The 25392-nt window shown below is 36.6% G+C and overlaps 1 long non-coding RNA gene across 1 annotated transcript in view; it reads right to left on the bottom strand.

Moving 5' to 3' along the window:
• Nucleotides 1-408: 408 nt before the first annotated feature.
• Nucleotides 409-25392, bottom strand: part of LOC147324642 (uncharacterized) — a 98329-nt gene continuing 73345 nt past the window's right edge. The window contains exon 5 of the long non-coding RNA XR_015130543.1: nt 409-911. This is a non-coding gene — a long non-coding RNA (uncharacterized LOC147324642). The remainder of the gene's footprint in view (nt 912-25392) is intronic.

Here is a 25392-nt window from a genome sequence, read left to right as displayed (position 1 = left end):
TCAAAAACAGGCTTTTCAGTTTGGAAATGTTTCTTTTATTTCTTTTCTATTCACTCCCTTTCTTTTTTCATCTGGTGCAATAATTAAAATGACTGCTTTATCTCAGGTTTTAGTCATAGTGTGGCAGCACTCACTGTTGCATCTGTGTGCTGTGCAGAGATAGAGAGTCTGTGGAGGGCCAGGGAGCAGGCTCCAGAGATCCATCCATCTCAATCTGAGGCTACAGCTGACACCTTACAAAGAGGTACAATTAATAAGGGCATTATCCAGCAGTAGGCAACAATAGAGTCCTAAAGCAGAGACACCAACCTCAGGAGGCCCAGGGAGGAGAAAAAGGGAGAGTGTGTGTTTATGGGTGGGGGAAGGGAAAGCCAAAGTGCTTCAAAATGGGATGCATTACAAGCGACGTCTTCGGAACATGAATTACAATCTATTAAAACTGAGGTTTATGATGGATGATAGAGGCTATTTTGTGTGCTAAATGGGTCACATTAATTTTACTGCTCTAAAATCTTACATTTACCGAAGTTTAAATGATGAAAAGTCATTCATATTTTCAATACATCAAGTTGCTTAAGCTATGAAATTCCAGACTGGCAGAGCCGAATCTGAAAAACAAAACAAAAATGATTATTAGCGCTTTGTTTCATGACTGCTGTTTAATTTATGAAATGGTCATCATGAAATCTGAGCTATCAAATGCAGCATAACTGATAATGGAGCTCTCATGAAAGTGTCCTGTTAGTGCAGGTTGAGTGTAGCTCTGTGGTTCACAGGGGAGAGGGCGGGGACAACGCTGCACTGACATTTACAGCAATCCAGGAGTTGTTTGTGGTCACTGGACTGGAGGCAAACGCTGAACCCCAAAGGTCAGAGGTTGGGGCTAAATTTCATCCACAGTGGAGGTCCCTCTGTTGGAAAAGACAAACAGAGAAAACAGCTGAGGTGTGAAGTGTTCCTGGTGTCGGGGGAATCAATCAATCGTCATGTATAAACACAAAAAGGAACACCAAAGGACTACAGACCTGCCTAAATGTTGGTACAAAAAGTGTTTAACGTCGTAAAAAGAACAATAAACACATGCAGATCAATACAAGATGACGGGTGAAATAATAATCAGAGAACGTATTCTTAAATAACTCTTAAGGCTGCTCCAGTTTTTAAAAGGAGTCAAGAGTTCCCCCCCACAGTGATCTTTTTATATTTTCCTGCTCATTCCATGGGGAAAGGATGAGCTTGGTTATGGATTAACGCTGTGATCAATAACAAGATAGGAGCCCGGCTCTCTAAGCTCAAGAAAATTAATTCGAAATGCAGTCAAACTCTTATCGACCTGCAGCCAGGGGTTGCTTTCATTGCAGGTAGTTGATAATCCACCAATATTGTGATGAGCAGCTAATCTCTCATTTGAAATATGACCTCCGCCGCACATAATAAAAGTTAAGACTGGCCATGCATTTGTTGTCCATACAGCACGGTCCCCTGGCTTTTTTGTCAGTGGTGAGATTTTGTGATCTATTCCAGGAGTTTGAGTTAATCTTCGCTTTAGAGTTTGAGTCAATTAAACCAACTTAAAACATCTTGATTAGTAGCTGCTCTGAATTAATTATATGTAAATGGCGTATAACAGCTTTCAGATAAGATTTGATTTTTTCAACATTCTTTTTTTTTGACATACTAAAACTCATTTAAGAGAAGCTTTAAAAAAGCTTTAAATAAAAGCTTGGCATGTGGAAATGCTTATGAAAATGATCATGGGTTAACTTTTGCATACTTTTTTTTTTTTTATTAAAACACACCAAACAAATTAAGGGTTTGCTAAACATACAGCATTAGAGGTCTGAAAGAGTCCATCTTCAAACTCAAAAAGCAAATTTAATCAACTCTCATAAATTTAACTTTTGCAGGTTTAAATTCTTTCAAAACATTTCACATAGGTGATGAGAATCGCAATTTGTAATAATGTCCTAAATGTCATCAAACATCAATTTACTGGAGTAGCAAAAATGTTCCAGCAGAAAAGAAATCACTCTAGCCTTCTAGATTTTCTTCCAATTTCCGTTTACTTTCATTTACTTGGGCAATAATAGGAACAGCAGATAATGGCGATGAAGATGAAGGCTATTTAAATGTTGTGTTAATTATTATGCATCAAAGACAATTAATATTCAGTCTTCCTTTTCAATCAACAAATCAAAAGTTGTCCCTCCATGACACGGGGCAGCTCTTGTGATGTATCTTGGTCACCTCCAGCCAACATTATGCACAAACCTTAATCACTGAAGAGCCCGAGGAAAAGTGGTGTTATGCAAGTTTCAAATCAGAAGCCCAACAAAGCAGGTTAATTGATGATCAACATAGTCTGACTTTAATGAGGCCACGTTGCCCATGGCCAGGCCCAGTCCAGGGTATACGGGACTTTCTCCTGACTGCTCCACTTTCTTTGATCTTGTTTGCTTTCTCCACTGCTGGGACTGTCATTGTTGGTTTTAATTACTTCACCACCAAATGGTACAGATAAAAGATAGGTGTCTGTAATTAATAAAATCTCCATAAATTTGAATCACTAACCAGTCTCATTAGCTTCTGCCTTTTGTTTTGACTGAAGTTCTCATGTCATCTTTTTCCAGCTCTAACTATACAGAATAATATTACTTAGCCGAAGAAATCACTTGATATGCACCATATTTTCTGATAATCAAATTCACTGTAGGTAATTAAATGCAGCACATACTGTAGTCCTCCTGCAATGATTGAGGTCAGCCTGAAGGAAATGGCAATTGTTGTATTAAACCAATATAACACTCGAAAGTCTTTTCAATTAGTCATTTCTGAGGAACACTGGATGTCGATTTTAGTCAAGCTCAAAAACATAATCAAATTGTTGAAGAACTCATCTTTGATCATGTGTAATCAGGATCAGGGCTGTGTGATGCATCCCTGGGCCACAAACTAAATGAGTTGCAATGCTGCTGGCACTTACTGCTTTGGATGGCAGTCAGCTTGGCAGTCACAGAGCTGCAGTGTATTCACATGATAAAAAAAGCACAGTTACACAGAGGGGCATTTTGGGGGGAAAACACCTGTTGTTTTGGTGACTTTGAATACGTTAGCATTCTGATCAGATATGTGTTTTTAATGTAATCCCCCACAACCCCGCCTCTTCTTTTAAAGTTGTTTCTTTTGCACAACTTGAACAACAATCTCTCAGCAAAAAAGAAAACAAAAACTTTATTCTTGAAGAGTTTAACACATTTCAAACACAATTTTGATTACGCATACATCATTTTTTCAGGCTCACACCATTAAAAACAGACTTTATATTCAGTCATTCGGTCCATATTAATAATTCATTGCATTACAACATAAAGCACCTGTATTTTAAATATAATAAAGACATCCTTCCGTAAACATACTTTTTCTGTTTACCTGCAGCGTAAAAATAAAGCTATTCTCAATTATAGCACATCAGGTCAGACACAGGGAAGCAAGTCTTTGTTGCTTTGTGACAGTGCTCTATAATCTTGTAGAGAACAGCCTATCATTACCAGGCAGTGTGGTAATAGACTGACATGGATGCTATGGGGAGCAATTGATTCCACACATCAATCAGTAGGGAAACTCGCCTTAACGATTGCAGAGAAGTGGCTTGTTTGTCCTCAACATCGCGATAAATGCTAACACGAAGTGGTGCACAATATCTGCAGCTGAAAGCAGGGGCAGTTACTCATCATAAGAAATTCATTAGTCAACCCCTACTTTTCCCAGGTCCTTCTTCTGATATTGTCAAGCAATGTTTAATACCTTAAAATGTGCACTGATGTTCCCCAGCTTAGATAAAATGACAAAAAAGTGGCTACCAGCAACAAAGGAGTGATCTTAGTTTACATTTCAGACCATTAATCATGCATATCAGTGATTTTTTTTTAAAGCCTACAACACCGGATTTAGTAATCCTTGTTAATAAGCTATGTTTCAAGTCTACTGATGATAAAATAAACTACTAAAGAGATATTTTTAATATTAAATTTTATGATTCATTTTTAGTATATTCACTAATCCACAGATTTCTTTTTTGGACCTCAGATAATTTGCTTTTTTCTACTAACAAACAAAACTTTTGCCTTTTTAAAAAAAATAAAAATAATACTCTATGTCTTTATCGGTGCCAGTTAGTATAAAAGTCACAGCTGGATGCAGAGAATATACTATGTTCTACTCTAAAAGAGAAGGGTCCCACCTGATTAAGAAGGGCAGGGGAAAGACTTTGGCAGGCCAATGGGAGAGGTCAAGGATAGACCAACCAGCTTCACTCCCCCACCACATCATTTTTGTATGACAGCACCACCCTAAGGTTGAAGTTCACTGAGACTTTTCATGAACAGAGCGCTTAGCGTCAAACACAAGATTAAAGCGGGGGTGTCGCATCTTGGCAGGACCAAATGAAAATATCAACTGCTAAGCCCCCCTCTGAAAAGCCAAGGGACAGGTATCTAATATTAGAGAGTAAGCCTAGTTAGCAAAGGCAGCCTGCTGCTTTCCACATTCTCAGTGGTGGTCAAAAGGCCAGCCTGGCTTTGGAATTGCTTTATTGGTGAAATATATTACAGTAGAGGCCTGCAGAACTACCTTATTAAGGAGGCAGAGAAGAGATGCCCTTGTGACATATAGCAGGAACTGAGGACATTTCCATATTACAAGACAAGAAAAAAAAACCCTCTGCTTTTCACAATTTAGAAAAAAATACAAATATAACCGAGGATTATTTCACTAAAATACAAACAGTCTGATACCGCAAAATAAAACTGAAATCAAGTATGGGATAAAAACTCAAAAAGGCACCAAGTATAGTAACATTACACCCGAAATTGATCATTTTAAAATGTTAATGTTTCACGAAAGTGCTGTGAGTGTCCTGTGAAATGTAAGTTTTATATTTTAAAGCTTAGACAAGCTATCTGAGCAGTGGTAACTCTTATAGCATATTCTGGATCTGAGGGAACACATTTTAGAAAGAAGCCATTTTGTTGTACACAAATGACTTGTTTTCGTCCCTCGCAGAGTAGCAACAGAAGCTGGTGCTTCAGCTCTTTAAGTGGCTTGGAATCATAAAAGAGGCTTATCTGCCCCTCTCATTTCTTCTGCCACACAATCAGATGACCTGAGGAGATCTAAAGAGAAACAAAGTCATTCAAAATTCTATCTATCTATCTATCTATCTATCTATCTATCTATCTATCTATCTATCTATCTATCTATCTATCTATCTATCTATCTATCTATCTATCTATCTATCTATCTATCTATCTATCTATCTATCTATCTATCTATCTATCTATCTATCTATCTATCTATTATTTTCAAAATGTCAAAAAGTTTCAGTTTCTTCAATTTCTTTTTGTATTTCATTTCAAACAGACAAATTGTCCAAAAATAAAGCAACGTCACATTTAAATAACAAGAAGGCAAAGCTCATGACCTAAGTTCACCCATCCTGAAATGAAGACATACACAAATTCATCAGTCTGAAAACACAACTGTGCGGTTATAATAAGTGAAATCAATTCACTTATATATATTCATATATATGAATTCTTTAATTTACACCTTCCCACGTGTTTACTATTAAAATTGCTTATTACGGGTATTACTTTTGTTTTATCAAATAAAGAATAAACACACATTGTAAAATATTTAAATTATTTAAATGGATGGTGAGATTAAAGCATATATAATTAGTTTTAAATGAAATTTAGAAAAGTATGCCCCACGTACCATTCCTTCTTTTTGACATTGTAGGTAAATAAACAGCTTAAAGATATTTTCTCCATATGATCCTTGCCAACGCCTATTTTTTTTTTCTGTTACATCGCACTATTAATAATCAGAAACTCTAGTAAGACATGAAGCTGATCTCGAGGCTTTTCTATAATCCCTCCCCTGGAAGTGGTCTTTACTGGAAGGCTAGTTTGTGATGGGCTCACCCAGTAGCACAATGTTGCATTGGGATACAGCATTCAGCTTAAGCCAACTTATCAACTACATTCAAAGCACATCCATTGAGCTATGCGGGGAGACTTTTTGCCGATCTATTAAAAATACTCTTATCTGTATTTAGCATATGCTGTGTATGTCAGTGCTGGCAGCTTTAGACGGATTTACACTCAAAACACCTCAAGGTATTCTTGAGCTGAAACTACTGATAACATTCTGAAAGTTCTGCAGACAAGCAGGTTTTACAAATAGATAAATTCATTCAGCACGCTGCTATATCGTATATTTACTTATTGTTATTTTTTGGTGGACAATAACTGTTTTTAAATACCATTTTGCCCTTTATTTCTTTAGTGTTTTTTTATTTTTATTTTTAAGAATCATTCTTTTCCTTCCACCTGCATATAAATAAAAGCTCTTTTAAATATTTATTTATTGCTTGATCACACAAATACAACAATTTACAAAGTTAACAGAACAAGGAAATAACTTTTTGTAAGGTCATCTTGTTTTTTTTACTTTTGATAATAATAACAGTTTATTAAATATTTTTTTTAAGTTGATCTTTATTTTGTTGGGTAAAGTGAGAGAAGAGCAAAATTGTTTCTTGTAGAGAAACAAACAGTCAAACAAGGCGGTCAGTATAAAAGAATTGCTGTTGCTAGTTAACAAGAACTTTTTGGAATCCAGCAGCAAATAATGTGGAAATAATCCACGCATCAGGCTTTCGGTGCGTTTCAGTGGGAAGTCCTTCAGAGGAAACACTGGGGCTGCAGAAAGCCTCACATTCTCTCTTTCTTTCACTTTTCTTTCTTTGCAGCAGACAAGGCTTATTTGTACTGCGGGATAATTACTATTAGACATAGGCAAGCTCATGTTTACTTTAACTAAGATGTAATTACAGCAAAAATTTGTTGAAATTTTAAAAATACACAAACTGATTTAGGGCTTTCTCGGGCAGTAAGGAGAAAAAGAACATTTATTTTTCCAAATCTAAACATATGCGAGGGGAATTTATTTATTCACAGAATTATCATGGCTTAACTTGCTGTTCTGATATTTATCCATAGATTTTTGTTGTTCTGGAATATGTTTAAAATATTAATATGTTGGGTTTTTTTTTCAATTGCAGGCAAACCTTTATTTAACTCTGCTCTCTGGGCAGTAGAGGTTTGGCCTTTGAAGCGATTGAGAAAGAGCACCGTTATTCATGCTGCATTCAGTGCTGAGAACTGAGACTCCAAAAACAGCAGTATCCTCTCATACCTGTTGAGAACACTTTCATCCTTAATGGGCTCATTAGCCACATTGTTAATTGAGTGCTATTCAGGCCAACATCAAAGCTAATAATAATTGTTTACTTACTTACTTACTTCACTAAAATGGACCCAACTGTAGCATAATGCTGCTCTCTTGGAAGCTATATGTTCATAAAGGGACATATATTTATGAATAAACTGGGGGGAAAAATGGGACACTCATCATTAACAGTCTCCCTTCACACTTCACACACACAGAGAGACACACACACAGAGAATGCTGAGCCTTTTGTGGACGTTTTATATAACAAAGCTGCTTCAGTTTGACTGAAAAAAAGAAAAACGAACACACAAAAAAGTTAATTTAAAATTTACAGCTTTTGCATTTGAAACCTGTCACTGCCTTAAAAGTTTTCAATAGTTTGTTTTAATTATTTTTTTATTTGTTTTTACTTTTTGTATAAAAAAACCCCCCAAAACAAATGCATTATGGTTACGAAAAATAGACAAAGAACAAATAAATGTTCAGTGTAATTATGCAGCAACACTGGCACTAATAATTCTACAAGTACTACAAACAACTGCAATAATAATAATAATAATAACAATAATTATAATAGTAATTTATTTTTTTTATTTATATATAAGAACATATATTTTATTTTTGAGTTCTTGTCCTGTAAGTTTTCTCCTCCCACGCGCTGCTGCCATATTAGTGGATAATAGGATCCGAAAATGGAAGCTAACTCATTGGAATTAAATTTATCAGCATGTGCTCAGAGGTAATAAGCTGTCAGTTATAAAATGAAGATTTGTATTTAGATATATGATAGGAAGAAAAATGAATAGGCAAAATAAATGAAGCTGCTTTACAACTAAATTACTTATTTGGAGCCAACAGACCACGAAGAGAATTATGATGATGACAATGATTATTGCAGATAATATTTTCCCTATGGAGGTGAAGATAGCAAATATGAAAAAAAAAAGTCATGCAGGTCCATAAAGAGTTAACAGGAGGGAATGTTTGCAGAAATGTTCTGATAGAAGGAACCAAACCTTGAGGCATTATCAAACATTATAATGGAGGAAATCTAATTAGCACTAAGGAGGGATGTTGCTGTTGAAAACCAGACTCGGAAAAGTGCTGACTGACTCACAAATGTTTATATATAGAGATATAATAAGCAGCAAAGATTGCTAATTTTTAAACCTTCTGACAATCACACATAGTGCTAATTATATACATTTGTGGAAATGCTTGTAAAACAGTCTCACTTTAACTACGATTACAGCCCAGTGGGGAATCTGAATATCCATTTCAAACTGAAATTTTCATCATAGCAGGATTTCTATTTTTAAAAGGCTGAGCTGATGAAAGCTGGTCTAAGCTACACCTAGGCTTGGGGCTAAAGCAGCTGCATTTCAATTGATTAGGTAGCCATGCATGATGAAAGTTTTAATAAATGACACCATAGTCAAAACATTTCAAAGAAAACAATCCCTGCTGTATGCCAGCATACTGCAAATATGCCAGAAACCACATGGGAGAATTAGATGAGAGGAAAGTGAACACAACTGGGTAACACATAGGCAAATTCAAACACACTGAATTTAACAATATATGACAGTAAGTGTCTTATTATTGCTTATTTTTGTCTGGTTTCCCCACCAACTAATTTGTAGTTTGCGTAAGATGTCATTCTGCTATTTTTTAGGTGACTTGACAGCTGTGAATTGTTATTATTTATCTGTGCTGTGTTTTAAAGAAACTATTTTTACCAGAACAAAGACATTTGGAGAATTATAGGTAAGAATTATAAATATGTTTATGAAAAGAAACAAGCATCAAGGTTGGAAAAATCTATCTACAAAAACAAAAGTACTGAAAGCTGCTGGAGGTTTTAATATTTTAACATATATATATATATATATATATATATATATATATATATATATATATATATATATATCACTTATTGAGAGAGAGAGGGAGATGTGATAGATATGTTTTTTTTCATCTGAGGAGCCTGGTGAAAACAAGCAAAGAAAAGTGTATTAAAAATGTCGTGTCTATAGGGCTCATGTCTGATGTCTGTCAAATCATTAAAAAGGAGAGGCACTGTTATCGAATGCTCGGGATCAGCAATAGTGGTGGCACATCACTGAGATGAGGTATGTCTTCCATGGGGGCAACTTGAAGGCCTTTTGTGAATTTATAGAGTGCGATAAAATCAGCTTCATATTTCTCTGCGAAATCGGCTGATGAAAGAAGCCTGGGAGAGAATTACATGGCAAGAGTTTTGTCACCAGACTCATAGGCTTTATAGGCTGGGAATTGAAAAGGTAATGAGAAAAGCCATGCTGCAGTTTGGCTGTGTTTAATAAGTCATCATGCCGCTATCTATTGTTAGTCGCGCAGACCCCACCAAGATTGTGTTTTCACCATACTTAATACTCTGCAGCTAGCGGGCATTTCAATGGATATAATACATCCAGCGCGGAGGAGAAAGCTAGCAGCTTATAGCACAGACACCATTACACAGAGTCGTGTGATAACAGTGAACAAAGAACAAAGTCTAAAAAATGAGACTGTTCTCCAGTTGCTTCTCTTCTTGAAGAATATGTGATTGCAATTAAGATAGATAGCTTTACCCCCCCCCCAAAAAAAAGGCAAATTCTGGGATGGGCTAATTACACGCACAACTTACAAGTATAATTCTCCCTTTCTGCACAATGGAGTTTGTGTCTGTGCATGTGTGCAAACACACAGAATTCGGGTTGCAGTCGACAACAAGATAAAGAGTGAGGTAAATGCTGTCCTCAGGATACTGAGGATGATACTTGGCAGATGTATTTTTCTCCTTTTTAAAATTTGTTCATCTCATAACTCATCAAACAAATTTCCACCATCCCAGTGATCTCTTTATTCTTCTCACAGATTTTCTGTCTCTTAGTAAACTCGGCACACAGGAGGATAACAAAAAAAAAAAAAAGCAGCCTGAAGGAAAATGAATTTAAATGTGAGCTGATGATGAATGGATGAACTGATTTTCTGGCAAGAATTAAAGCTTTGTAACGACACTTGACACAGACTGGATAAAAGGAAGAGTAAGACTAAAAAAAATTAAAAATGATAGGACTACTTTTTACAGTTTGTGTAATTACTGTGTGACATATAATGGGGCATATTTTCCATTTTGACAGCACACTCTACAGCCATCTTTTGTCTTTATGTCACTGCCTCTGGGTATGCATGAAAACAAGACTATTACTACACTCAAACCTGGCCAGACTGTTTGTTGTGCAGTTGTAAACTGCCATTTACTCACATGAGCAGACTTGTTTTAAGAGACAGGCTTGTCATATGCTCTGATCAACGAGAGTCAGTGTGAGGGATTTCTGGAGCGTGCAGAGTTTTTAACATGGAAATTGGCTTTGAACCCCATCTGCACAGGTCGGCACATCTTTGGGCAAAGCTCTGGTACTGCTGACAGGGAAAATGAACCATCAATTCTTTATAATGTGGCCTGATTATTATCCTACTTACCCCCCCCCACAAATTTAAACTGCAAATGTCTGCACTCTATAAAATCTGCAAACTCAGAGAAAGAGAAGAACTTATGTCTTCTCGCTCTTTTTTTTGGAAAAAAAACAAACATTCAAATTGAAGCACCATCAACACTGCAATTTCAAACTAAAATAACCTCATCAACTAAACACTTTTAGAAAAGTGCTTGGTGGTTTTACTAACACACTTCAACACGTTTTCCAGCATACAAAAATCCATCATATCCATCTGATATCTGAAAAGAATGCACCTCTACATCTGAGATAAAATATTCAAGCGAATTAAATGTTTTATATAGGTTTAAGGTAAGGCGCAAATGTTACTTTAACATAAAATTCTGGAACTATGAAATGATTAAAAGTATCCTACCTGTGTAGAAATGTTGATTTCCAAATCAAATCAAAACCAAAGGAAACGAAAATAAAGGTTTTTACTGTATATGTTAGGTTCTTAACAAGTGAAATGGGAGTCTGACTGTGAAATGTGATACAAACCAGAGCAAAGTTTGAATGAAGCATGTTCAGCAACTTTGGGAAGGGATCTGTCAACGGCCAATCTGAGATGTCTTTATTTGACACGACTGGTTTTGTTAGGTCTCTTGCGCCAGTCCAGCCTGCCGGTGTCCCTTTCACCCCTAAAAGCAGCTGGGCCCTGACCTCTGCAGCACTGGCCCTCAAAGCCGAGCTCTTTTCAGCTCAGGCATATAGGGAACCTCCCCATTCCCTCCCACAAGCAACATCCCATTCAGCTGCAGAGATAACTTTATTCATCTTGTGCATCATTGTATCCAGTTGAATGCAGATACTATGCAGACACTTGAGTGAATTGAACTAGCAAGCGTGCATGTGTTAAGGACAGGAAAGAAGGGGAGGTGTTATGTCTTAATTTCTTCATTTTGACAGAAAATTCATGCGTGGGTTCACTTTGAAAAGCCACCTTCAGCCGTTTCATTTCAGTGTGAGTGCTTGGAGCATACCTGAGGTATCAGATTTTTAGGAAGACGTGTTAAGATGACATTTTAGCACTTAAAATATGCAATCATGCCAAGAAATTTAAATAAATTCAGGAAATTACACCAGTGTCTGCAGATGATTTCTCTCCGTTACTGGTGCTAATTTACATGAAAGTGCTAAACAGCTATTTTTTTCTCTCTCTTTTTAAATTGGTAAACTCTGGACAGACAGCTGGCAGGGACAGTTGAGCTTATGTTCACCTGCCTAACACCAAAACAGCACCAGGACCACCCTGCTTTTCTCTCATCATTCATATTCAAGCCAGGGCCTCTTGACAAGTCTGCTGATCTCACTCAATGTTTTGTGATTTGGACAATACGTTTTTCACTGTGTGGGCAAAAATGCTGAGGCCATCACACTTCTTGAAGCCAGTCTTGTGAGACTCAACTGAGGCAGAAGGTCTCAATTCTTCCTCCTCTGTGAGAGTTATCTCTGTCTAACGCTGTGGTCAGATAGAGCATGGGATTCTCGGTTTCCATACTAATGTGGTAAAAAAAACCAAACCCCAAAACACACAATTTACGTATAACTTCTGATTGAACATAAAGATTCAAATTTAAACAATCTTCTCTCCTGAAAGTTTCTCATTTTAAAGCTAATATTTTCTTTTTTCTTTTATATAGAATTTGACAGAATTTCAGCAAAACATCTAAATACAAAATCCTCACCGCAACATTTTATTTATAATGCTGTTCTTTGTATAACATTATTATACAAAATACAGCATTGACTGAACTTTTTTTTTACAAATAGAAGTGGCTTGGCTGCCCAAATAGACGTGCATTTATCATTACACCGTTTGATATTAGACATAGTTTTTCAGCTGTTTCATCACTTGTTTACAAGTCAACAAATATAAAGATAATATAAATAAATACCACAAACTTTAGGTTTTTCGCACCACTTTCAATCTGTGGTTTAATACGACGTAAAACGCAGTGGCACTCAAAAATATGATTCTCAATAAAAAGCGTGAATATTTGTGATGTAGCCAGTGGTAAAAATCCTTTTGGGGATTTCGATATCTAAAAGAGAGAGGTTTATACATTAGCGCTGTAGTTGCAAAACACTGTTGATATTCAAATGATTATTGTGCAAAATCTGGGATAAGCTTCTGTGTGAGAGCTCTTCTAAGTGCCTACAACTATTGCTAATTCCCCTCACCATTGTGGGCCGGACAAAGGCCTTAATCCCATTTCACTTTTGCAGAAGGCTGGGGCTATTTTCCCTCTCATAAACCAACAACACTCCCCCAAGCCAGAGCTGAGAGGTTCTGAGAAAGGGGCCAGTGTGTGCATACTTCAAGGCTTTTTTGTCCAGCTTGGCTAGTGCTCTGCATAAACTTTTAAGTGGTCCCAGTAGGCCTCAAACACCTTTTGGCAGAAAAAATAAGCTACCACAAACTGTAAAAAGGAAACCAAACACTCTCTTAACCTGGACAATACAAAAGAAAATATATGAAGTCTTTTATAACTCAGATTGGGTCTGGGCTGCAAAGAGTTAACACGCTTTTTTCAGGCGCTATAGTAAAGGAACTTTCATTCTTCTGAAAGCAGCTCTCTTTCTCTGCATTGTAAATCCTTTAATACATTATTTATAACATGGTGGTCCACTATCAAAGAAAGTGGAGTAGAACAGGATTCAGTTCTTGTACTTTGTAGTATAGCTCTAGTTCGCAGTGAAAATAAATCCACTTCTCTGACTTTGACATAATATTTTCTCTTTGTTATTGAACCTACTTTAATTCTACCTTTTAAATTTATGATTTAATTAAAACAAGAGACACTTTAAGGGATTTTGTCCATTCCAATTATAATTTCATCACAGAACCCTCACTGCAAATATGAAAAAAAATATCAAGACATACAATAACTTTGATTTTTATTGAACTCTGCAGTATGTCATTTTTGAATTTTATGTCATATTTGAAGAATAATTTAAGTCTGATTATCACTTAATTTCCCTTTTGAAAACAGGGATGATGAATGTAACATATATATGTAAAGACTGTCTTTTTTAATATTAAATTGCATTTTCTTAACAACAACAAGAGCAGAATATGTGCAAATGCGAGTTCGTGAATATATGCATGACTGGCGAAGCTGCCTGGAACTGAGAGCAATGCCACTAGCTCAGTTGTTTAGTAAGTAAGTGATGGCTTTATTCAGCTGCTGTGTCATGCAGTGCATGTGAACCAGCATGCAGACCAGCATGTGGCCTGTGTTGGCTCATGTTAGGTGTGTAGTTGGAGGGTTTACTCGCACTTAAAAAGGAGGGGCACAGCAAATACAAATCAGCCAGGAATTTTCTTCGACAGCCAGACAAACCATTCTCCTTTAATCTTAATCAATTAGACACCCATGAAGTGCAAACAAATCACAAACCTGTCAGCATACACAATACAGTGTAAAGAATCTGCAAATTACATGCAGTGTAGACAAGCTGTACCCCTTCCTACAACGCTGCTGGGTTGAGTTCCCTAAAAAGCTTCACATCACTCAGCTCATATTTGTGCCACTGACTTACAGTATAATAAAGAGGATCTCTTTGCTAAGATGCCCACCGGAGTCCAGAACTGTTAGTTTAATATCCACTGGGATCCACTGGGGTTAGTGTAGCCTTTCACATACAATACTCAGTCCTGGAAAGTGATACGTCTTTGCTTGATGTTAATGGTTTATAACATCCCATGATAGCTAAATTTATCTCTGGAAAACCTGGCCTAATGATATTTCCCTTGCTCAAGTTGACAAAGAGAAAATCCATGGTTAAAGTACTATTGAATTTTCACACCTGCATACAGGGAGTCATGTATCACATTGTTTCGACTCTTAACTGCACAAAAGTACACCTGAGGGTTTTCTTACTGCTCGGGGGTGGAGTGTTGGGGGTCAAGAAAACCCACCATACCTATTTCTTGGTTAACATTTACACTGGTTGACAAGTAAAGAGAAACACAAAGCTTGAACATTTGCCAAAGCCATATATGAGATAATATTCCTTTGCTAATTTATGTGTTAATGACAATTATTTCATTTATGATATGTTAATTGTAACTTTGTGATATTAAATAATTGTGAAAAACTGGTTGGTACAGCCATTAAACATAGTGTGATTAGTAACATTGTTTCTTATTACTATAGCGACTTTTTTTTTTAAAGAAGGAACAGCTGTTGAATAGATACAATGTTGTGACAAACTGGTACTCAAAGCACACTACCAGTAACCTGTAAGTATTTAAAGAGGAAGATGACAACTGGTAATATGAGGATAATCTACTCAAAAATGGTACATTGTGTTTCAGATATAGCCAAGTGCAAATTTGATTTAGTTCCATCAAATATGCAGACATTTTAGTGGGTTGTTTGAAGATTTTATTTGTTAACCACTACCGCATGTTTCAGCTGACTAACCTTATCCATGTAGTTATTTTTTGAGCACTTCCTCTCCATAACCTAAACCAAGTAGCTTCGGTTGTCTAAACCTAACCAAACCTTAACCATACTGTACTTGTCATAAGCAGATGTTGTAGGAATAATCAAGTGGAAAATGTTGGCAGCAAATGCTCAAAAATGTTGTCACGAGCGTAATCTGGGTTTCCGAGAAATCATCCAATATCAGCGGCCTGTCTGGTGAGTGGGTTGTGTAAAAATGATCTTTGCAACCAACATGTTGTGAGTTTCCCCACAGTAAATGTCCTGGCAGTAGGATCTGGCACAAGAATCATTTGCAGGGTGTCCTGATTCAGTTACTAATATCCATTCAACTGAATGCTGTCTGTGGTTGCAAAATCTAATTTAACCCATTTATCCAGCTTCGAATGTAATGATCACAGAATCTACTCACATACTCAGTAAGCCTGTATGTATGCTTTTGCTGAAATCGCTGTGTTTCTTTTTGTAGTATTAGTGTGGCATTGCATTTAACCACTTTTGATCCTCTTCTGGCTACAGATTTATAGTTTTCCTTCAATGAGTTTCAAAGTGCGTTTTGGCACCTGTCATAAAAAGTAGAAATTGAAAAATATAGTGTTTAATGTCAGTTTCTTAGACAAACTTTTTTTAATCCTCTATCACAGCTTCTTTAGAATGATATATTCATTGAATCAAGAAAAGAGTATTTTCTTTATTTGGAAAGAAATACCAATTTAGAAAGCAAACATTATACAGAATGGCTTTCATGCTTGTAGTGTATGAAAACTTTAAAAGAAGCATCTATAAGAGCAAGATATTAGTAGCATTTATAGTTGTAATAGCATTATTAGCAATAATACATTTATTAGTTATGTAAAATCATCAAAAGATCTTTTTTTTAATCAAAAACTAAAACCCCTCTCTTAGGAGGCAATGAAGAAGCGTCCTGTTCAGATATCCATACCACCTCAGCTGGCGCCTTTCGATGAAGAACAGTACTGGCTGTGGTCTTAGCACATCCTGTGGGACCAAGATCCACACTAACTCTAAGGCTGAGCTCAGAGACCCTTTGGAGAAAACTCATTTCTGTTGCTTCTTTCAGTCAGTATTCACACCAAAGGTGAGTGTAGGCACATAGATTAAACTGTAACTTGACAGCTTTTAAATTTACGCCCACCTCTTTCTTCACCACAGCAAACTGTTACACCATCCAAACCAATGTGCCTGTCAATTTCTTGTTGCACTCTACCCTCACTTGTGAACAAGACCTCGGGATACTTGAACTTCTCCACTTTGGGCAGGAACGTATTTATCCATGACCAGGCATCAGTACTCCACCCTTTTCTAGCTGAGAACCATGGCCTCAGATTTGGATGTGCTTATTCTCCACCCAGCTACAAACCACCTCAGTGTAATCTAGGAGCCACTGCCTCATGGAGCCAAAAGAAGCACGTCATCTGCAAAGAGCAGGACAAAATCATTTGTACCTCTGGAGTTTGCAGTCAGTAGGATGAAGGTAAAACTGAGTTTGAACTAGTTTGAAGTAGTCTGAACTGTGAGGTGTGCTCTAGTAGTATGGAATTCCAGGTCGATTATCACAGTCCATTAGGTTGTAGTGAATGTTGAACTTTAGAGTAGCCCCTTATTTCTAATCCATTGTGATGAGGGTGAGGAGGATTTCCATTTTGGGAAGCTCAGGATAGAACCCTTTCTTTTTGCAGATGATGTGGTTCTCTTATCTTCATGACGCTATGAACTTCAGCATGCAATGAAGTGGTTTGCAGCCAAGTGTTAAACAGCTAGGATGGAAATCGCACATCCAAGTCTGAAGCCATGGTTCTCTGTTTGAGAGAGAGGTTGCCCTAACTGAAGGAGTCATAGCATCTTGGGATCTTATGCACAAGTAATGAGAAAGTGGAGCGTGAGTTCAATTGGCAGACTGGTGAGGCATCAGTAGTAATGAAGGAATGGTTTCAAACTGTTGTAGTGAAGAAAGGCACTGAGCCATCTGCGTTCGAACCCTGTGATCCTGAGATCAAGGCCCTGAATACAAGTCGCCGAAATGAGTTTTTTCTGAAGGGTGGCTGGGCTCAGCAACACACAGGGTGATGAACTCAGACATCCAGAGAAATCTCAAAGCCATTTCAAAAGGAGTGGCAGCTGAGGTGGTTAGGGCATCTGGTAAGCATCTCTCCTGGATGCCTACCCATGGAGATTTTCTGGGCATGCCAAACTGGGAGGAGATCCTGGGCTATACCCAAAACCCATTAGAGAGATTATGTATCTCATCTAACCTGGGAAAGTCTCAGGATCCCCCACGAGGAAGTGGAAAGTATTTATTAGGAGAATATCTGGATATATACCTGAATATTTGGAATATCCTGCTTAGCCTGCTGACACTGTAACAAAACTTTCAATAAAGAGGAAAACTGTGGCTGGATGGATGGATGGACCACCAGAGGAATTTTTGCCATGTAATGCATGTATAGAACTGTGGATGCAAATCCTGAGAGACTAAATTTAATCAACTGCTAGCCAGACACTCAAAACAGAAATGCAGGAAACTGGTGACCCAGCTGAAGCCAGTCCTAAGAATTGCATGGTAATTATTTGCTATAGTTAATGTGACTTTATGGACTAATGCACTAATAATGCAGAAGCTGGGATTTATTCATATGTATCAGATACATTTATCAAATTACTTCAGTCATAGGCAAAAAAAACACAAAAACAAAACATTACTTGACTAACAACACTACACTAGCAAAGCACTGTTAACACGAATGCATGTCTGCATATGCACAATGAACTCCTCCTTAAGGAACCTAGTCTCTGGACACTGAAAAAATGGTCACTGTTACTATGGTTAGCGACCTGTCCTGGGCGTGCATCTCGTATTATGGTAGCTGGAATAGGCTCCAGGCCAAACACGACCCTGGTAAGGGGAAGAGAATGGATGGATGTTAACTATGGTAACCATTGTAATATAGAAATATTGCTTTAATAGTGTTGCAAATAGTTTTTAGACAGCGGCAAGTCTACCTTTAAACGAACAGTTTTGTATTAGGATCATATATATATATTAAATACATATAATATAATGTCTATAACACAGTATCATAACACATCAAGTGTAAACTGTGTCATTGATATATGGTGAGATGTGAGACCACTGAGGTCAGTAAAAATAACATTTATTTACTGTGTTAATCTGGCTCTTACCATCACACAAGACTAAATGTGCACTAGAGCTAAACTTGGGCACAGCTGTACTAATACTGTACTAAATACAGGAACCAATAAAGCAACACATTGGTTTATACTTCTTATACTCCTCAAGAACATTATCAGAGCACGTGACCATCACAGTATATGGAGTATGGAGAAGAAATCAGTTGGGGAAACTGGACGGCGCAGTAGAAGGGCATCACTCCAGCCCTACAAAATGACCTCAGTAGTGTTCACACTTAGTACATGTGACAGATTACACAATATGTGACAGTAAGGTTTTGAACTTCACTATTTAACAAGGTCCTTTAGCAAGGTCTGATGTGTGATTTAAGTGCCCCCTTAATTCTTCTGACCAATGTATTTATTCCTTTAAACAAGAAAACTAGATGAAAAATATGAGCATGATGAAGGTGATTATAATCAATCTCCAGTAGAACGTGAATGTGCTTCAAAATATCGACCAACTGTTAAGATAACTGCGCATAGATACAAGTTTTGGGCTGACCAACCCACCACTTGGCTGACTCTCATGTGTCCATAAAGCTGCATTTGACCTGTTTTATTAGCCTTTGACAGAAAGAGTGTGCTTACATTTTTCTTTTCTTTACCGCCAAAGAAAGATGGAGCCAGTGGACTAGCAAAGGTTTGCTAATTAAATATCTACAGTCATCAGTGATCATCTGCAGCCATTTTTGCCTGCTCACCAAAAAGACTTTAGAAAACACAAAGACAAACATGCAATGGTCAATGATGATTGACCATTGCATGATTTACATATATAATTAGTTATTATTTAGCCGGAGTTTATAGGGTTATGCGAATAAATGTTGTCCTACAGTATTTTATTCAACAAACAGCACAAATATGCTTGATGATACAGTACACTGTTGAAAGCTTCGTGTACCATTTTTAAAGAAGCAAACATAACATGAGGTGACAAATTAACTTGTCACTGGTGGAAATTACTCATACTGTAGTTATGAACATATTAAAATGCTTTTAACTTGCAAAAGCAATCCACATCCACTCAACACATATTGGAAGATAATTAATGAAAAGACAAAACAGACAAAAGTTCAGTTATCCCTGAAAGGTGACAACATCAAAAACAGAGCATCTGGCAACTCACAACACGAAAATCAGCTGTGTCTCTGAAAGAATCTGTTACTGACGAATATTTGAGGTGTTAAATGACATACTTTAATGGTTTTCAGTAAGTAAATAGAACCCCTGAAGGAAACAGATATTATAAAATGCTGGCACATTTATTCACAAGTTTGTATTTCAAACTATTCCATATCCAAACTTACACTAAGCTACTGTAATTCACTACTTTTGTATATCTCACATTTTGTAAAGCCTGCTAAGGGACTTTCTGCTCTTGATTTTGAAGAGAATATAGTGTGTGTAGTTTCCATTTCTTCACTGACTGATGACTAACAAGGCATTTGCTTTATTGGCAGCTACTAACCTAAACACCAGCCTTTGCAGTGGATGTGCTAGCAGTCTACAACACTGAGGAGTTATGTCAGGTCAGGAGGACAGCAAGGAGAAAGCCCATTTGCTATCATTCATTTGGGTTTTGTACTGTAAATATTTCCCCTGGTCTGTCAAGGTCTACTTTAACATCCCCCGAGGTGTGTGTTAGAGAACATGACCTCCAGTGGAAGTGACTTCCCACTCACCTTAAATACCTGCTGAAGTCCCTGCAAAAGAATATCATGGGTTCGTACATCCAGAACATTTTATGTACCATATGCAGACATTGCAAGCATCTAGTGTGTCATTTTATGAAAAAAATAATAATATGCAGCAAAACAGTGCAAAAAAATCTCAGCATTTAATATGTACTTGGGTTTATAACCCCAAGCTGCCCCCTGCAACTTCTTCCCTCTTCCCTAGAATGACATTTAAGTTGAAGAGTTGTCCTTTTTGACAGAGCAATGTCAATATATTGGCAGAAGTGCTGGGGATGCTATATTAACCTCCTAAGACACGAACTCTTCCACGGCATGCATTTTTAATTTATCTTTGACATTAGGGCTGATTGGCACCTGATGAATGTAAAAACAAAGAATTACCAGTTTTTTGTTGTTGTTTTTTTACCTAATTTTTGTTCTTGAGAAAATAATATCCACATATGAGGATATTTGTTTAAAATTGCAATAGAACAGTGGCAGTATAATGTCCTCATAAGTGGATATCAGGCACTTGTAGAGCAAAATTTTGTATTTTGGTCTAGACAACCCAAAATGTGATGTCCACATATGTGGACACCAGGTCCTAGGAGGTTAAAGCACAGGTTTACTACTTCGGTTGGGTTAGTGGCCAAATAATCTTTTTTGAATGCATTATGTAACTAACATCAAAATAAAGTTAAGATTTGCGTTTTTTTATTCATTTCACAAAGCAAAAAGTAACATCTAAACAAAGTTTTAATTAAGTGTTTTTAACATTACTTATTTAATGTCTAATTTAAAATAAGAAAATCTTATCACTTGCATAAAGCAAACCACATCTTTTGCATATAACTATTTCCGTTTTTGTTTTAGAAGTAAACGTGTCAAAAATGTTGTGTACCCACAAAGAAAGCACAAAGGAACCTGCCTGGGTGGTTTTTCCCAGGCTTTTGGTGACCGTTGAGTTACGTATGGACGGTGTATGTTGAACATGACTCCCAAAAGAAAAGCAATAGAGAATGTAACATTACAGGAACAGGTTTGATGATGAAAAGAACATAATATATTTAAAAATCAAAGGAACCCTGAATGCTAATTAATGTTTTTTAATATAGAGATATTAATAATTGCTGTATGTGTGATGATGTTTGTGCAAAGTTTCATTCAGATTGGTTCACCTATTAAGCAGAAGATAGGGTACATATGGACTCAAATCTTTGTAGTAATATTATATAAAAAATATTCCATTTTATTTTTAACTGTGAGAATACTGTAGTGATGTTTCTAAGTTTTGGGATGCATAATACTTCTATTATAATCTATTTAAACCTGCATTAGGCAATGCCATTTGATTTAGACTGAAGTCTAAATAAGTACATAAGGAAGTAAGTTACGTTTATTACTCGTGTTTCACAGCTTGGACGTGTCAAACACAGCGCTTCTTAACTGCTATTTAGAAGGAAATGGTAGTTTTTAAAAATAACAAAAACTGAACCTACATCACAAAGTTAGCAGCATTTTGGTGAAGAAAGTCAAACATTCTGCAATCCAAGATCCAGGTATTTCCACATTTTTCAGGTAGCTGTATGTCATAATATCAGCCATGTCAGTGTATCTGTCAGCTTGTTTTGGAATTATTTTGCTCCCTAGTGGAAAAACTGTTATTATATGGCAAAATGGAGGGTCAGTCACAGCAAGAGGGTCCCGCTCCTTGTGCTTGCACAGGTTTTTTCTGGGATCTCCTGTTTCTCTGGCCACCAAATAGACAACAGATTAAGGTTGCCTATCCTGGCTCAGGGCACACTTGGAGAAATTCAAAATTGCAAGAGGTTTGTTAGACAGTTAACTAAAATAAAAGCCTAACAAAAAAAGTTGGACTGATTTCTTTAAAACGATGGGGTGCCTCAAACGAGCAGCATGTCACCACTTCCTCTTCAACAAGATAGTCTTCATCTTTTCTGCTAAGTCCTTTTCCTGCTATATTTAGGAACCTCTCTCAACAACTCAACATAAGGAGACACTCTGAGTAACATGAACAAGACAAAGCAAGAGGGTGTAGCAATGCTGCTTGAAGAGAGGCGACTTTGGGAGAGCGATGATAAGATCTTGTGGTGTAGTTACTACTTAGATAAGGATAAGAAGCTTAAAAACTAGCTGGCAGGACACAAACAGTAAGTAGACTGTAAGTGCCCTTACTATTATGTGAAGTCCACTCTTCTTTGTGTACTTTTGTTTTGCCCTTAGAAATATTAGATGTGGCTGAATCATTTAGCTTCTAACTATATTTAATTTCTATTTTAATTTCTATTTTCTTCAAATGGTGAAAATGTTTCATCTGGAAATGTGAAAGTGCACTACGGCACAAGTCCAAGAAACTAACTCTCCTGAACTCATTTTTTAATTTATATCATTTAGTATATAAATAAATACACATGTGGAAACGTGCGAAGACATTTGCTATGATTTGCTGTAAATATCTCTGCAGATATACTGCAATGTAATGATTATACATTCTGTACATGTAAAAGTAGTTTTTGTTTTTAGATATTATGGCAGTAGCAAAATAAATATATAAAATAAATTCGTCTTTGCCTTAAATATTAGATAATTGCTTCAGAATTTTGTTCCATTAATAAAGAAGGATTTAGTCCCAGTTGCTTATTGGTTTTGTTAAGGTCTTAGTTGTAACATCCAGGTGATCATTAAATAAAATCTCTTATCAGTTGCTCACTTGTGGAGGAATTAAGCAGTACTTTGGTAAAGAACATTTTCACCTCAGAGTTTAATTAATATTAAAGAAGTGGCAAAACAATAGCCCCACTGCATTTGAAATCTTAACCCCAGGTGCCCTCATTTGGAGCGCCTAGCATATCTCCATGCTGCACCAGTCTAATCTATGGCATGTCAGCGTGACCAGGTGAAAAGTGGCGTTAATTCTATATTGGAGCTGGGCATGTGTTGAGAGCAGCAGAGACAGGTAGAGCATGCCATGGGAGTCAGCGTGTGACCTGACAGGGATTGGCAGGCAGAGTGTTAATTGGATAGGTGCGCCAGCCCATTTGTGTTGGCCATCCCATCGCAGAAGACATTGTACCTAGTTCTTGACTCCCAAGACAAGCTGTTGTTCTCTTCGTAGGCATGCTCTGAATATAGCCAATGAAATTATTTGTTTCATGACTGTCATGTGACTTTGCTCAGACAAAGACAGGGGGATGGGAAAGACAATGCATCACCCAGTTGAACCTGAGCACTGATATTATTTGGTAAGAGTGTGCGAGTGCAATTATTTCTGTACAGAAATAAGAAGTAAATTATAAAAGTACTCAGGAAGTGAGATTTGTCTGCCGAACACAATACTGCAAGGATACAGAAATGTTTCTGAGGCACTAATTTGTGATTAGTTGGTCAATAAATGCATTTGTGGTGTCCATAACTAGAACTTTATTCAATTTGAAAGTATTATTGTATCCACAGGCTGTTTTGCAATCATTTATGTAGAAGACAAAAGACTGGCTATTTTGCAACTTGTTAATGGCAAGTTGGTGGCTGTATTATATTTGACAACGTAGTAACAAATAAATAAAAAATTGTTTAAGCCTAAACGAATTAGCAGACTTATTAAAGTTAGCTCTTTTCTTAAGCTAATATTGGTTCAGCAAAACATTTGTGTTATATTTTTCTTTTTCTTTTATTTTCTTGTATAGCTCATGAATGTCTTGAGAGAAATCTTTAAAAGAAAATGGTTCACATCACTCTCACTTTCTTCATATATGTGCTAAACCTCTTTGTAATTGATAGGAATGTATACTGGAAAAAAATTCCTTTGGTCTAATCAAGGCGCTTTCTGTTTGTGATCACTCTGGTTGATGTTGTTTTATAATGATTAGTCTATTGGCCTTGATTTAAAGTAAAGAAATGAGAAACTTGTCATCATTTATCAAATCCTATATTCTAGGTGAACACAGCAGGAAGCTGCGCCGAACTACAAAAGCAATTTAATATCACAACTTGGCAATCGGTTTATCCTTCAGACCACGTACCATTAGATTCTCTCAGATTTTCTGATATAACAGTATTTCATAAACTTCCCAATTTGCCTGCCAAAGTTGTCTGTGAAATTACAGCTAGTGAATATATGATGTCCAATAGGGTCATAAACTGCATGTGACAACCACATGTTGAAAAGTCCTTTGTAGTATAATGCAACCTATTCTGTCAGGTGTGAGCTACTGAGCTACTGAACAGTGGTTTAATTAAACACAGAGCACACGTCCGAGTTATCACAGTAAATAGTTGTGGATTGTATATTTGTTAATCATGATTAATGTTCCTAAATTTCTATGGAATTACAAATGAAAAATTACTAAAATAAGTACTGGCAAAATGGAATTCAAGAGCTTAAATTACCTGGTTCTGTTAACTATAGCATGTCTGCAATGGGTAAACAAAGTCTTATTAATTTTTAAGATATCTGTAGCCCGGAAGGGGGATTTCACAGTGGTTGCAGAAATAAACATCTATTTATGATGAAACACTGAATTAAAAAGAGGCTCGACTTTTTCCATTGACTTACAACTTCCCCAAAATCCACAAAAATCAAAATACATAGAAAAATGACAGTTTTGTAAGCAAAAAATTAATTTATGATAGCTGTGTAGTATTATATACTTTAGTAGATTAAGAAATATACAAACAAAAAAAGAAACAAGCTGCAGTTCATGCTTAAACAGTTAAGCAGTTGCAAAAATTAAACATGTGCTATCAATGTGTTTTTTAACATCAGAAATTGTAACTGCATTGCATTTTTGGTTTATGAGTGCAACTGTGAGATTTCACATTGCGATGCTGTATGAATCAGTGACTTCAGTCTGCTTTTATTTGAATATGAATGGTTCTAATACAGCAAAGGGTATACACAACCCTCAATTTAACCTTAGCCATTGTGTTCGATGCAGACAGGCCTTACTATTGTTCAAGATGCTGCATCTTATTTTTTTAATAAGGAAAAGGATTAAATTAAAACCCATGCAATCCAAATGAAATAGGGATTTTTGGATGCATTCATACAAAATGTGTCTGGAAAAGATAATTCCACTTAATGGAAGCATTTAAAGAAGTTGGCTGATGCATCTGCTGAAACTTGGATTACATTGTGTATGTGTGTGTGTCTGTGTGTGTGTTTTTCTTTTCTTTGTGCCATCATAAATTATATTAAGGGCAAAAACTCAACAT

This window comes from Aulonocara sp. 'chitande type north' Nkhata Bay, linkage group LG7 (genome assembly GCF_057382095.1).
Source record: "Aulonocara sp. 'chitande type north' Nkhata Bay isolate Kocher_YH1m ecotype deep benthic linkage group LG7, A_spYH_male_GT1.1, whole genome shotgun sequence".
Lineage (NCBI taxonomy): Eukaryota > Metazoa > Chordata > Actinopteri > Cichliformes > Cichlidae > Aulonocara > Aulonocara sp. 'chitande type north' Nkhata Bay.
Note: the sequence above shows the minus strand (reverse complement) of the source record. Positions and strands in the feature narration are given on the sequence as shown.